The 14,529-nt window shown below is 31.7% G+C and overlaps 1 protein-coding gene across 1 annotated transcript in view; it reads right to left on the reverse strand.

Annotated features, from left to right (window-relative positions):
- LOC144441939 (tripeptidyl-peptidase 2-like) overlaps positions 1-14,529 on the reverse strand; it is a 55,637-nt gene that overhangs the window by 40,151 nt on the left and 957 nt on the right. The gene's annotated exons all lie outside the window — the stretch shown is intronic.

Raw genomic sequence — 14,529 nt, forward strand, 5'->3', positions numbered from 1 at the left:
AATAAAAATCTACCCCGAGTACACTCTACATGCCTATATTTGATTTCTCTTTTCCTATCTGAAAGGATTTTGTTCAGCAATCTAAAAATGTAAAAGATATGGTCAGGGGAAGTGAACACATACTATTTACATCTAGGTAAGCAGAAACAATGCTAGTTTGCTGTTGAAATTTTATACTAGGCAAGTTCCAGTATTACCGCAATAATGAAAATAATTGCAAATGAGAGTATCAATCTGTCCTATTTTTCCAAGAAATTATTACATATTTTAATGTGAGGCATGAGGATTATTATCTTTCTTAAGGCTTTTAGAATTTAGTATCCGTTCATTATTTTTAAATTGGATCTGACTACATCCACTGTAAAAATCATAAGTGCACTATTTATGCTTGCCATATTATTAAAGTATACATTGTGTAAATAAGTAATTTGGGTTATGTCAGTATGGATTTACTGTTATTTCAGAAAAAGTGACGAAAACTATAAATAAAGCCATGCAACTTAGAAAGTAGAAAAAAGTTAATCAGATGTTGATTCAATCTCAGGTTTTCATATTAGTGTTATTTTATCAGTGGAGCCACAGATAATATGGGATCATTATTCTTGTGTTCTGGATTAACTTTTTCTATATCTCTGCCAGACAACTGTTTTCTACATTGAAATTTTAATCCTAATCCTAACTACGCCTTTAACAATTTCATCTATTCAAAATCATTATGTCACTGCTTTAAATCGATGTCTACCATTGCATTTTGTCTTAGTTTATATTCTTACCTATTTAATGTGGTTTTCTTTTACCTTATTTATCTGTAAAGCTACACCAATTTCCATTGTAAGCTTTTGCATTTATATGTGGCAATCAAATTATTACTATTAAAGTGTTCAAATTGCTCTGAGAATTGCAATCTGTAACATACATGTATGGAGTTCAGCTCCGAGCACTCTCTCATAATTTATGCGCAATCACAGCAAATTGAATAAGAAGCATTCAAAGATTCGATATGTCCTGGTTTAAGTTGTCAATTCATAATGGACATTTTATATTGCTTGCTTGAAGGGTCTAATACATGTATATGAAATTTGTCTATCAACATGACTGATAATATAAAAATATCATTTCAAAGTAACCTTATACACAATACATGTCAGTCACATATTGTGACTGTAATGAAAACTTTAAAGAAATGTCCATAATAATCAGAAATACAGAAGGCACAGTCTATATGTTTTGATGAGGCCATACCAGATTTTTTTTCTTATGTGCAAAACACATACATACATGTATAAGTTGCCCCTTAAGGCCTTTATAATTGTAGACTAGTGGTTTCCATCAGTGATTTTTGAAAGTACATACATAATGTATTTGTTTTTATACATATCAAGAAATTGTTTTGCTATACAAATGTATGGTAATTTTAGAATTGTTGTAAACTCATTTTTTTCAAGTTATTGATAACAATATGTACAAGTACACTATTTAACAAAATATGAGTAAAGCAATATAACCTAACGACAAGGTTAAATTCTTACTTTCACATTTTAAATGCTTCATTTATTTTCTTCCACAGGGCATAAAAAATAGAGTAATCAGGGTGTATGTATCATTATATTATATTGTGCATTCAGTAATTGTGTTGAACTTAAAGCTACATGTACAGTAGCTGTGACTAGAGTATCATTTTTTTCAATTGGATGTCAATATATTCACTGAAAATTGTTAAAATACCAATATTTAGACATCTTACATGTTCAGCAGTTGATACATGTAAGTACAGAAGTAGGATCTCTGTAGCATTTGTGTGTGTGTGTGTGTGTGTGTGTGTGTGTGTGTGTGTGTGTGTGTGTGTGTGTGTGTGTGTGTGTGTGTATTTGTCTGCATAACAGAAAATCGCTGGGAGCTATTCCCAGCACAAAATTTTTTTTTTTTTTTTTTTTAAAGTACAGAAGTAGATAGAAACTGTGATCTAGTTTGGCGCACTGGTTTTAGGGTGCGGACATAAAAATCAATTTGATTGAATTCATAGTAAGTACCATATCATGTATACTATAGCTACACAAATATGTTTACTCACAGGAGATTTAATACCATTCAGGGTGAGTAATTAAGTCATTTTATCTAACAAAAAATGTTTCAGTTCCAGCTGATGTAGCTATAAAGGGTGGTAACCTGGTCAGAAGGTAATATCTACCTGAGTTCCTATGTCATTTTTCACCAAGTTTGCTTAAATATTTATACAATGTAGAAAATCATAAGTTTTCCATTTTCTGTTAATATTCAGTTTATTAAGCAAAAAAAAAAACTCTGTGCTTCCATTACAATTATGTATAATCCTTGAAACCTAATTCAGTAAATTTGGAGAAACCTTGCAACTGTGTTCATCCTATCAGCATGGATATCACATTACAAGTCACTGACCTTGTACATTAGAAACCATGCCTGTAAAGTTGTTATGGAAAGCACTAACTTATTCTTATCACATACAAGCCAGGTTGTATACACTCAAACAGAAAATACAGGTTTTAGACCCTGGTTGTTCTATGTCAAGATAACTCACATCTATATCAGTACTTGAAATGTTTGTCAAAAACATTCAAAATTACCATTAATTTTTCTAGTTTGTTGATAAGTTGTAATTGCAGAGATATTATTATATTATTCCCCAAATTTTCTTTCATACAGCTGAAACATATTCATGACCGGATTTTGTCACTACTTGTCTATCGATTCATAGTGACAAGGCCTCTATAGGGCACTTGTAATTTCTTTCCCTGAATGAAGAAAACTATTGAGGAAGAATATATATTTACACTATCAGAAGATAACGTTGTATGTCTTGCCAGGAATGAGAGTGGAAAACAGTCGGCATTAAATGGAACACATACCCGTTCCATTGGATGTTCCATCTAATCCCAAATGTCTTCCCCTGCATTATGTTCAGTTTTATGGGATATCATGGTTTATCCCCATGGAATGTTTGCTGAATACACTTTGCAGTCTTAGTCAGCAACCCAGAACTTTGAACCCAAAAAATAATTAGTCTGTTACAATTCCTACGAAATGTGATACAAGCTAAGAGGTAAATCAGATGGATGGATGAATAGGTAGATTTAAAGATGAACATTTGAATGGTGGATGGATGAATGACTGGAGATATTAAATTATTTAATTTGTCAGTTTAAACCAGCTACAAAGAAGGATGGTGAATACAAAGATCATTATAATGGACAGAGATAAAACATCTAAATGAATGTATGAATGAATAGATGGATGAATGGACGGATGGATGAACAAATGAATGAATGAATGAATGAATGAACTGAATGAATGAATGAATGAATGAATGAAAGAATAAATGAATGAATGAATGAACTGAATGAATGAATGAATGAATGAACAAATAAAGGAATGACAAATGTATGAATGAGTGAATAGATGAATGGAATGATTTGAATCAATCAATGAATCAATCAATGAATCAATCAATGATTGCATGAATGATGAATGAATGAATGAATGAATGAATGAATGAATGAATGAATGAATGAATGAATGAATGAATGAATGAATACAAGGATGGATGAACAAACAAACAAACAAACAATCAATCAGAAGTATGGAGACTCTGTCATGAGTTTGCATTTTTCTCCAAATTTTGGTTGATGACAGATACATTATAAATACAATATTGTACGCAGATGTAGTGTTTGCCTACTGAGTACATCCAATCCATCAAAATTATGAAGTGACAGATATAAATACATTATAGGATAACTTATTAATTATCATTTCAGAAAATATGAAAGTTATTAAGTTACAAACAGGACACTGCAATGCTTACCCACTCAGCGCATCTAACTCATCCAACCCATCAAAATGATGAAGTGAAAGATGAAAACATTTTAAGGTAACTTATTAATTGATCCTTTCAGAAAATATGAAAATTATTTCAAGTTACAGACAAGACTTTGCAGTGTTTACCTACTGAGTGGATCCGACTCATCCAACCCATCACTACGAAGAAAAAGAACACATTTTAGGATAACTTATTAATTATCATTTTAGAAAATATGAAAGTTATTAAGTTTCAAACAGGACTCTGCAATGTTTACCCACTCAGCGCATTTAACTCATTCAACCCATCAAAACGATGAAGTGAAAGATGAAAACATTTTAAAATAACTTATTAATTGATCATTTCAGAAAATATGAAACTTATTTCAAGTTACAGACAAGATTTTGCAGTGTTTACCTACTAAGCTCATCAGACTCATCAAAATGAAGTGAAAAATGAATAAATATTACGGTAACTTTTAAATTGGTCATTTCAGAAAATATGAAAGCTATTTCAAGTTACAGAGAAGACCTTGCAGTGTTTACCTACTAAGCTCATCGGACTCATCCGACCCATCAAATGTCATCAAATTTACAACATCTAGTACACATAGATAACTAGAACTTTGACATCCATTACAGTTTTATGGTAGGGATAAATATATAAGGGAAATGACTCATTTTATAAGGTACTATTATAACTTATTGAATTCCTTGTGGACAATCACTATGACTGTACTGTAATGACTACTACCGGGGGTTAGTGTTTTCTGCTGTGATTCAGAACTTACATAGTTACAAGGTCATATTGATACAAGACACAGTTTTAATGGTCCATTATTTTCTTAAATGTGTATCACTGATTGCAATAATGTACCAAATATTACAGGGTTAGGATTTCAGTAATTGTTATCTGCATTTTCAAATCTCTCATTTAGTACAGTTCCTGGCCCACTACGCAATCAGTATCGATTTCAGGTATTAAGCTCAGAGGAAACCTATTCATGCGTACATTGTTGCTATACTTCCATTCTTTTGAATATTCATAATGTTTTGTGGGTGTCATGTCATTCTCATAAGCCAGAATATTTTTTTTCACCTGATGCCACAACGTTTCCTGTGATTTGATGACGATGGTGTCAAGTATTTATTAAACAAGGAAATATCATGATAACATATGACAGAATTACTTCCCTATGAGATGACTGGAAACTGGTACTGACTGAATGCTGGGCAAAGGAGTAAATTGCACTATTTCATAGAAGACACAGTCCCCCTCAAATAGAACCCCTCAAATACTTTACTTTTAAGTTCTATATGATACTTCACTTCTATGTGACTGAATGGTGACATGCTTTAAAAGAAATTAATGGTAACAAATAAATAGTAAGAAGTGTCAGTGATATGTAGGAAATGGCTGGATTTGATCATTGACCCTAAAGGTCAAAATCAAGGTCAAACTTCAGCCACCAAAAAAAATTATTGAGTCAAATAATCCATCAAACCTCATTTAAATTATCATTCATACATTCAAAAACTGACAGCGTATAATTGTAAAATTCCAACACATATAACTCTGAATACATGAATGCAAAAAGGTCATCATATTAGAACTAAAAGAATATTTCTGAAAAATTTTCTCCTTTCATAAATAAGTGACAAAATCATATTTGTATTCATGCACTGTGGGAGGTTTATTCAAATTCTTACTTGCGTGCTTAGTAATAATTAGGAGTCAAAAGTTTAATACAAATTTTCTTCTTATTGACGATTTAATCAAATTTGTTCCACTACTTACATGAATAAGTTGTGTCCTGTGAGTGCAATGAAATGTCTTGCAAATTATACAAAGTGAAAACTGCTGTACACGGTCATTCTTCATTATTTTCTCAAGTATATTTTCAATTCTTGTGATCAAGCGTTCTATTATTGCAATAAAGAAGACTGGTGCTTAACGACAATAATACTTCATGATTGAAAATGGTGGGATTCCACTAACGTTATCTCCAGTAGATCTGCTTTGCCACACTAAACTGTGCATTTTACATGATATTGATACATGCAACGAAAGCCGTCACAGAATTTTGATTAAGATTTGAAAATCATCTTTTCTGCTAGCGGGTATTCCAATTTCTTTTCGGCTGAATTTCATTGACATGCTTACAATTTGATATCACCTTAATGTTCTTTACTTTTTCTTTCATTTTCAGTTCAATAAATCTTCATTTAAGCCTAATTGCTGTTTTCTCCATGTCTATGAGAGAATGAAGATCACTACAAATTCAAATTTGAACAATTCCTCTCAGTTAAATTAGTTGTTTCGTTACTAACCAATTGTATGAAAACATATCTATCTTATTATTTTTTTAATGTACCAGAAACACATGTCAACTTTCATTTTTTTCTATTTATTTAACATATCTGTTAATTCAAATATCGTAGATTATAATATACCAATATTCGTATCACCTCCAATTGGGGACAGTGTCCTCAAATTCAAGCAATAATTTGCCGCACCATGCCCAGACACTTTGCCCAAATTAGGTCACATGCGCACCTTGTTGAACCATTATTTTTTCCAAGAATAAACAAACTATTATTTCTCTAATATATTTATACTCCATACTAGGGTATATGATAAAACTTTATGGACTGAATATGGATTTTGCTGAGCTCAGTAAATTCTAAAGTCAGACCAAAATGCTGTCAGACCTAAAAGCCTCGGTCTGAAAAACCCGTATCTGGTCCATAAAGATTATCATTAAATAGATGCATATTAGTTACCATTCATGTATCTTCATCAGTAAAAGGGAATTATTAGAAATTTTATGAGGAAATAAATTATTAATTCATCTACAACAAATTACACTGAAAACATCAAAATATGATCCAAATTTATATTTTTCATAAATTATATTATATATAATATAGCAAGCATTCCATTTTGTTATCATATGGTGATCAATTAAAAAACAAATGTAATTTTATATCTATTCAAGCTTTTGTTGACACTTTCCACTTTGTACAGAAAGGTAAATAATTGCAGAAGATGACCGATGTGTGTATAATCTACGAGGACATCTCAAGCAGTATACATTGTGAATAATGTGATGGAATTAAGGTCAATCCTTGAACTTTACCTATACAGCAATTGATTTTATATCATGTCAGTAGATTTTACAATTGCTTTGCCTGAGTCATATACAGTTTCTCTTTAGTATAACATACTCTTAGAATTTCAAGTGGGTAAAAATATATCAAGAATTATGAAAGAAAACATTCATGTATGTACACACAAATACACTGTGATACATTTAATGTTAGTGTATCTTAAAGTGTGATACTATTTTTATTATTATGTTTATTTTGCCATAAAAATTGGAGTTACAAACCCAGACTTATTCAATGTTGTTTCACATTGATTTTTCAAGTAGGAAACCATGAGAAAATTGTATTATACATTAAAAATCCAAATAAATACCACATCTTCGTCCATATGGCTGCTTTAAATGTTCACACGATAATAATTTGTTTTTACAGTGTAAAGGTTTTTTTTTTATCAGATAATGATTGTTAAGAAATACATATAAAGAAGATGTAGAAGGCAACAAAGACCGGTAGGCATCTATCATTTTTCAACCATTCTTTTTTTTTCAAAGCAACCACTCAATATACCAGTCTTTATTATCAATATTGTATGTGTGTCCATTATAGCTGGCTACTTGTACAGGTAGAGGAGACATCTATAGATGACTTGAATGGATTGATAACAAAATAGAACGACAAAATGCTGTGATGAAAGAATTTGTCAAATGACACAGCAAACTGAAATGAGGGTTGTATTGTATTGTATTGTTATTGCAATATTTACATACCATGTATGCTTTGAATAAACTTGAATACAGTGAATGATAATGAAACTACGTTTGCTCATTCATTACTAACTATTGCACTGTAATAAATTCCCACTGAACAAAAACATATTCATGCAAGCGTTCATCTATAAACCATAAGCATCTGATTGCATAGACATAGTAATTAGTTAGAACTATTCCCCTAGTACTTGGTCACATGGGACTGTAAATATTAAGTCCAAGTCATTAATGTGTTAGATGAAACATTGTTTTCATATACACTCATAAATCATTACAAGGCCATGTTTTGCTCTTTCCACAGTGTACGCATCCCCGAGGGACCAAGTTCATGAATATTCCATATCACATCTTATTCAACTTCAAGGTCAAGTGAACTGTAAAAAATTTATTAGAAGTTCCCGACCTTCTTTTTCATCTTAATTGTTTCTAGGTAAATAAAGTAAGAATTCATGCTATATTTTTTCCATGTGCTTCTTTTTAGAATTAAATTATATTAAATTTGTAAGGTTATAACCCATCTTTCTTGAAAATGTTACCAGAGTAAGTGTTATATTATGTTATACAAATAATGTATGGCATGATCAACAAAATTTCTATGTTCAACATGTGTTTAAAATCATAGGAAATATTTACATGTACTTGACAATTCATGTAGAACAGAACATGAAAGGAGGTACACGTGTAAAATAGTGTGATTCTCTTTCACTACACTTTCTGTACAAAAATTTACAAAAATCATGTATTTATTTTGGTATGAACATGAATTTAGTACATCCCCCTCTTGGTTTTGGGTTCCAAAATCTTGAATGTGAGGAAATTACACAATATTTTTTTCCCCACATTTCCCCCTCTCTGTTTAATATGTAGGTCTAAAACTCTAAAAAGTTGCATACTGAATACAGAGGAAACTGTACATTTTACCAAATTTACCCTGTACTGTTATTAGGTTTTAACACCTTAGGGAAAATAAATAGATAGGACACTGATGTGTACATATCATATTAAACTTCATACATGTAAGAATTCACCTAACCATTTTGTGATGCTAAATACTGTGACAGTAATGTGTGATATTTTCACCACAGAGTGATCACAAAATAAGATATTTTCAGTACAGAATGATCACAGAATAATGTGATATTTTCAGGACAAAATGACCACAGAATAAAATATTTTCAGTACAAAATAAACACAAAATAACATATTTTAAGCATACTGTATTAAACAAAAGACAACATCTTGGCTTCCATGTGGTGTAGTGTAATTGATGGTACCAGTAAAAGGGTGAACTGAATATACACAGCATCAACATTACATTAGGCAGACTAATGGTTAGAACAGACAAGATTAAAGAGACACAAATCCCTTCTACTCATTTCCTTACTTCCATCTTCATCGTATTTTGCTCCATCCTTGACATTCTACTTCATTCCTGATATATACATATATATCTATGATATTGCCATTCCCTAATTTGACAAGCTACATGTATTCTACAGTGTTTCTCCTACGTTAGGGCTAATAGAAAAAATGTCTGGTTCCGATTATGCTCAATTTCAGAATAGGTGGGGTAGGTAGATTTTTTATTTTTTATTTTTTTTAGTTGTGAGTGTCTAATTCAGGTAGTTATGTGTTTTTCAAAAGGTCTCTTTGTTATTGGTTTCTTCCCATCACATGTACAGCCATTACAGATTGGACCATTTTTTCATTGTCCTTTTAAGTTGGTGTCAGTTTCCATGTTTACTATTTCTGGTGAGACTTCACACAATTTTCTTGATTTTATCATTTTTTTCTTGAATATGTAAAAAAAAAAGTTTAGTGTCGGCAGTGACAAACTAGGTGCGGTTGGGTATAAACCTGAACCAAACAATTATTTTTTAGGCCTCATCAGACGGAAATTAAATTATCAGTACCTGTATCTCTAATATTGTTTTTAACAGTGACACCAAACACTGCAGTACCTGTAAAAACATTTTAGAAATCTACATTTTAAAATTTCTCTCTTTTATTTTTTTGTTTTTGTTGTCAATAACTTTCTTAACTTACAAAAAACAGAGCTGGGTTATTTGGTAAGTTTAATATTTGCCTGTATAGTAAAACCGGTGAAACACTGAGGTGGCACCCAGCTATTGTCCTACACTTGTACCTTTTACATATACAGTACTGTACTATACATATAAACACGTTTACAAGAAATACAATGCAATATAAAAAAAAAACGCAATACCATACATGAAAATCTAATATTGACATTTCTTCTTTTTTTTACAAAAAAAACAAACAATCGTCATTTTGATCCTGACAGTTGGCATTTTACAACATCAGAATCAGATGAAATTAATATTTTAAAGGGAGAAGAATTATGACCTGCTCTTACAAAATACCTCTACAGCGAAATACAATGTACTGTTACTGTATTGAGGCCTGGGTACTAAACAACAACTAAACACCTACTCTACTGGTAATTGAAGAAATGATTTATTTTTCAATTATGATAATTGTCACGGTTACCCTGCATTATTAATATAATTTTTTTTTCATTTTTCTTTCATAATTAAATGTCAACTAGTTGATTTCAATGACACATTATTCAATCATTAGTATGGCCTCATCAATTACATTGATGTTAACAAACACCGACAGAATCTAAATTGAATTATAAAACTACCTTAATTTTTTTAGTCATTCATTTTAATACACATGTACATACATGTAATATAGGGCATAGTAATTGTTTTTCATCAATTCTTGTGGGTATTTTACATTGACAAGCCCTAAACCCAGAAAATTGCCATGAGCTTAATACATGTGAAATGTACATTGCTTTGTGAACTTAACTCTCTCCTTCTCTATCTTAAATGCACAATCATGAAATATACATTTCACTGTGAACTTCATTCTATCTCAAATGCAAATGAAATGCACATTGCAATGTGAACTTAATTTTACCTTAAATGCAGAAAAGAAATTGACAGCATTGTGAATTTAACTTTCTCTCTATCTTGAATGCATCATCATGAATGTAAATTTCACTTTGAACTTGACTTAACCCCAAATGGCCAAAAGGAATGAGCACTGCATTGTGAACTGAACTTGACCTTGAATACATTAACCATGAAATGTACATTTCACTGTGATATATTCCCATGAAAGAAATGGACACTGCAGTGTAAACTTACTTACTCTATCTATGTCCCCTTTCTATACCTCCATACTCTGATATGCACATGAAAGAAATGGACATCGCATTGTGAAAACTGAACAAAGCTCTAATCTAAATGAATGTACATTGCCATGTGAACTGAACCTCTTCTCTATTTTCAATGTACATGATGAAATATACATTGAAATCAGAAAAGACTGTAACATATTACATGCTTGGTTGTTCATTTCTGTATCTACAAAACCCATCAATCACTGCCAATACTACTGGATTTGCTGTCCTCCAGGTACAAATGTACTGTACATCATAATTGAATGCTGTCTATTAAAGTCCATATATCATAATCTCAACAAGCTTCATTTACGCAATAGTAAATTAGAAAACAAACCATCATGTACATGTACTGATAACTGTCTCAAGGCATCATATCGTTCAGAATTTTAATGTTGAAAAATCAGCTCAGCGATGTTGTATTTTCAGAATGACGGCATGAATCATAACAAGCTTATAAATCATCCAGTTGACAAAAGCATATAATAGTCAATTTTGCAATGGTAATATTAGTCATTCCCTTCAATATAGAAAGTAGCTAATGATTCTATGGGAATCTGTATGGATTTTTACGTAATATTCTTAGTGCAAAGTGAACACCTAAAGGCCAATGTTTCAATCTCAGGTTCTTGCATTAAAAGTTATTTTATCAGTGTAGTCATAGATCAGTCTTTTGTTTTGGACAAACTTTTCCTATATCTCCACCATACAAGTGATTTTCACATATGAGTTTCAAATCAATCCAAACTGAGCCCTTAAAAGAATATTCTACCTATCTTTAAGTACACTAAATGAGTTCACATCAGTTTGAATTTCACTCTGTGTTTTTATATCACAGTTGGAAGCCTGAGTTTGATATTGAAAGCAGTGTTTTTTGCTTGAGGTGTGGGAACCCCAGTGACAGACAGGGGTAATTTGGTAAAATTTATAATTAAATTTATTTAATTTTATTTGGGGAACCTCGGTAAAATGACTGGGTAACTCAGGTACGTTTTACCTACTTACTTAACGAAAACACTACATGAAAGTGTATCAGTAATATGTTACAGTTCAGCCTGACTTTAATACATATAAAGCAAAGCTTACTAAATTTTCATGTACAAAAAAATTGGTATAGTGAAAAAAAAAGTAGGAGGAGAAATAACAAGAGTAGGCGGGTAGTCTCTCCGGCTACCGGCTTCTTACGAAACTCTTAAAGTATTGTAACCCTGAAAAGCAATATAAAACTAAAGGCAGAACTAAATCTGACTAACTTACTAAAGAATACAAACATGCTAAAGTAAATAGCCATTTGTTATTCAGTCTTATCAAGTCCTTTGCTCAGGCTTCATATTTCCAAATAATTCATCATGACAAAATCCAATCAAACATGGATACACAGTACACAGATAAGAAATTTGAATTATTACAACTACAAATATCATATATCTTTATTATTGGTTTTCCTATCAAAAAATAGTCAACATGAGACTGTCTTATATTAAATTTGTAAAAGGTCTGGAAATCTCTGAAGGTAATATTGCTATCTGTTTATCCTATTGGGACGAGAAAGTATCCGGGCGGGATTGAGAATATGTTTTAGAGTAATCACTAGAAAATACTATACTTTGATACTATCCATGGACTTGATTAGTTCCTAGGGAACTATTTCCATGGCCCTCTCAGTTGCTTTCAAAGATTGTGTATATATTTCTTTTCTGCTGGAATAAATTCAATTCAATTCACTGGGAATGATGGAAAAGGGGAGCCATCATATGACAATCTGTATTTTTCTGGGATTTTAGAAGCCAAGTATTCAAAAGAAATAGTTGCTATCACCTATACATGTATATTCAATCATTTGTCATGAAAATAGACAATGGCACCTACACATGTACACATTCACCTACTTTGATAGAAAATACTGCTCCAAACAAAATCACTGATTACTGTACACGTTTCAAATCAACGACATACGAAACATTAGAGAGTGGACAACTCTGTTATTATGATGAACATTTTGATTGAACTCTGAGATTAGTATTCTGAGCAGCTAGCATACATTGAGCATGATTATACATAAGCTACAATCTGTAATCCATACCATGATTACCCCTAGAGGTATATACGTGTATGTGAGTGCAATACAAAGTAGCTATTACATACAGTTACAATTACAAAAACAGAATAGTTTCCCTCACTATGAGGTCTCCAATTTATCTGTATCAATTCATGCTACTGTTTCCATTTTTGACATTCTTTATTCTTACACAGTTGCATACTGTTGTATTTTTGTATGATTACGACGATCTAATCACATGTAATTCTAGTATTTTTTTTCAGCCCGATATCCTTTACACAGTTTCCATACATGTCAAATTAATCACCAACAACTTGTAGTGACATATTAAAGATTTGTAAAAGTGGTTGCAGAGTTAATTCAATCAAAATGTGATTTAATAAAGCATGTGTATATGTATGCAAGAAGTGGTAGAGAATTCATGAATAAATTACTATTCATTTCCATGCCAATACCGTTGAGAAACTACAAATGTATGCAATGCTATTCCATGTTTCCGTGGTAATATAAAGACTACCATAGCAACAAGCTTTGATTGTGATAATTGTAGGCCTAATATAACGGAATCTGTGACTCAGCATAATTGGTAGACTCTCTCACAGTCCTCGGACCTTCACATTACTAAAATTAAAGCCCTAAAATTACTAAAATTAAACTGTGTGCCCTCATCAACCACATACAGATAACTATTTGTTGACGTGTGACTGTGACGCTCCGTGTTTTCGCGAAGCCTGAGCTCAGCACAGTACAAGGATATTCGAGTATGGTTATGTAGATAATAACGGTACATACAAAATAACTCGTTTAGCATTAATTTTAGTAATGTGAAGCTCCGAGGTCTGGGAGAGAGTCTACATAATATAATTGATTGTGTTTTTTGTTAGTTTTGGTTGATAAATGAATGGTTGAGTGGGTGGATGGGGTTAAGAAAGTTGACACAGGTAAATTTTGACAAGTATACTGATACAGTGATAAAGCAAAACACACCTCTGCGGCCAAACTACTCAGAGTAAATATAAAATATGCCCATAATTGTGACCAATCTCACTTGAATTATGAGATAATATATAGAAAGGTTTAGATACTCGTTAGAACACGTGTATGGGAGCATTATCGTGCAGGCATACACGTGATGACACGTATAAAGTTACGCATTCAGAACGCAAGAAGGCCTGGGTTACTTCAAATCACATGACTATAATGCTATGCCGCATATACATGCGTATAGAACATGCATAAATATGCACATTTAAATCTCTCTGATGAGATTATTGAAGCATAACCTAATGAATGAGTGATTGAAAACCAATACTAGTATTATACTGTCAACTACTTTATTTTCAAGGGATTTACTTTCCCTGAAAAGAGAGAATTCTCTGAATTGCCTGGACTGAATTTTCATTTATTTTAATTGTACCTTGGTATGCACGGTAATTACAAATGAAAAGTATTTTCAAGCAAAGTGAAAATGATTCCAGGAGATAATTTAGTATTTCACAGTATCAACATCTGTATGAAAAATTTCAATAATTCTTCTCCTGAAAGGAATT

Source organism: Glandiceps talaboti, chromosome 11 (genome assembly GCF_964340395.1).
Source record: "Glandiceps talaboti chromosome 11, keGlaTala1.1, whole genome shotgun sequence".
NCBI lineage: Eukaryota > Metazoa > Hemichordata > Enteropneusta > Spengelidae > Glandiceps > Glandiceps talaboti.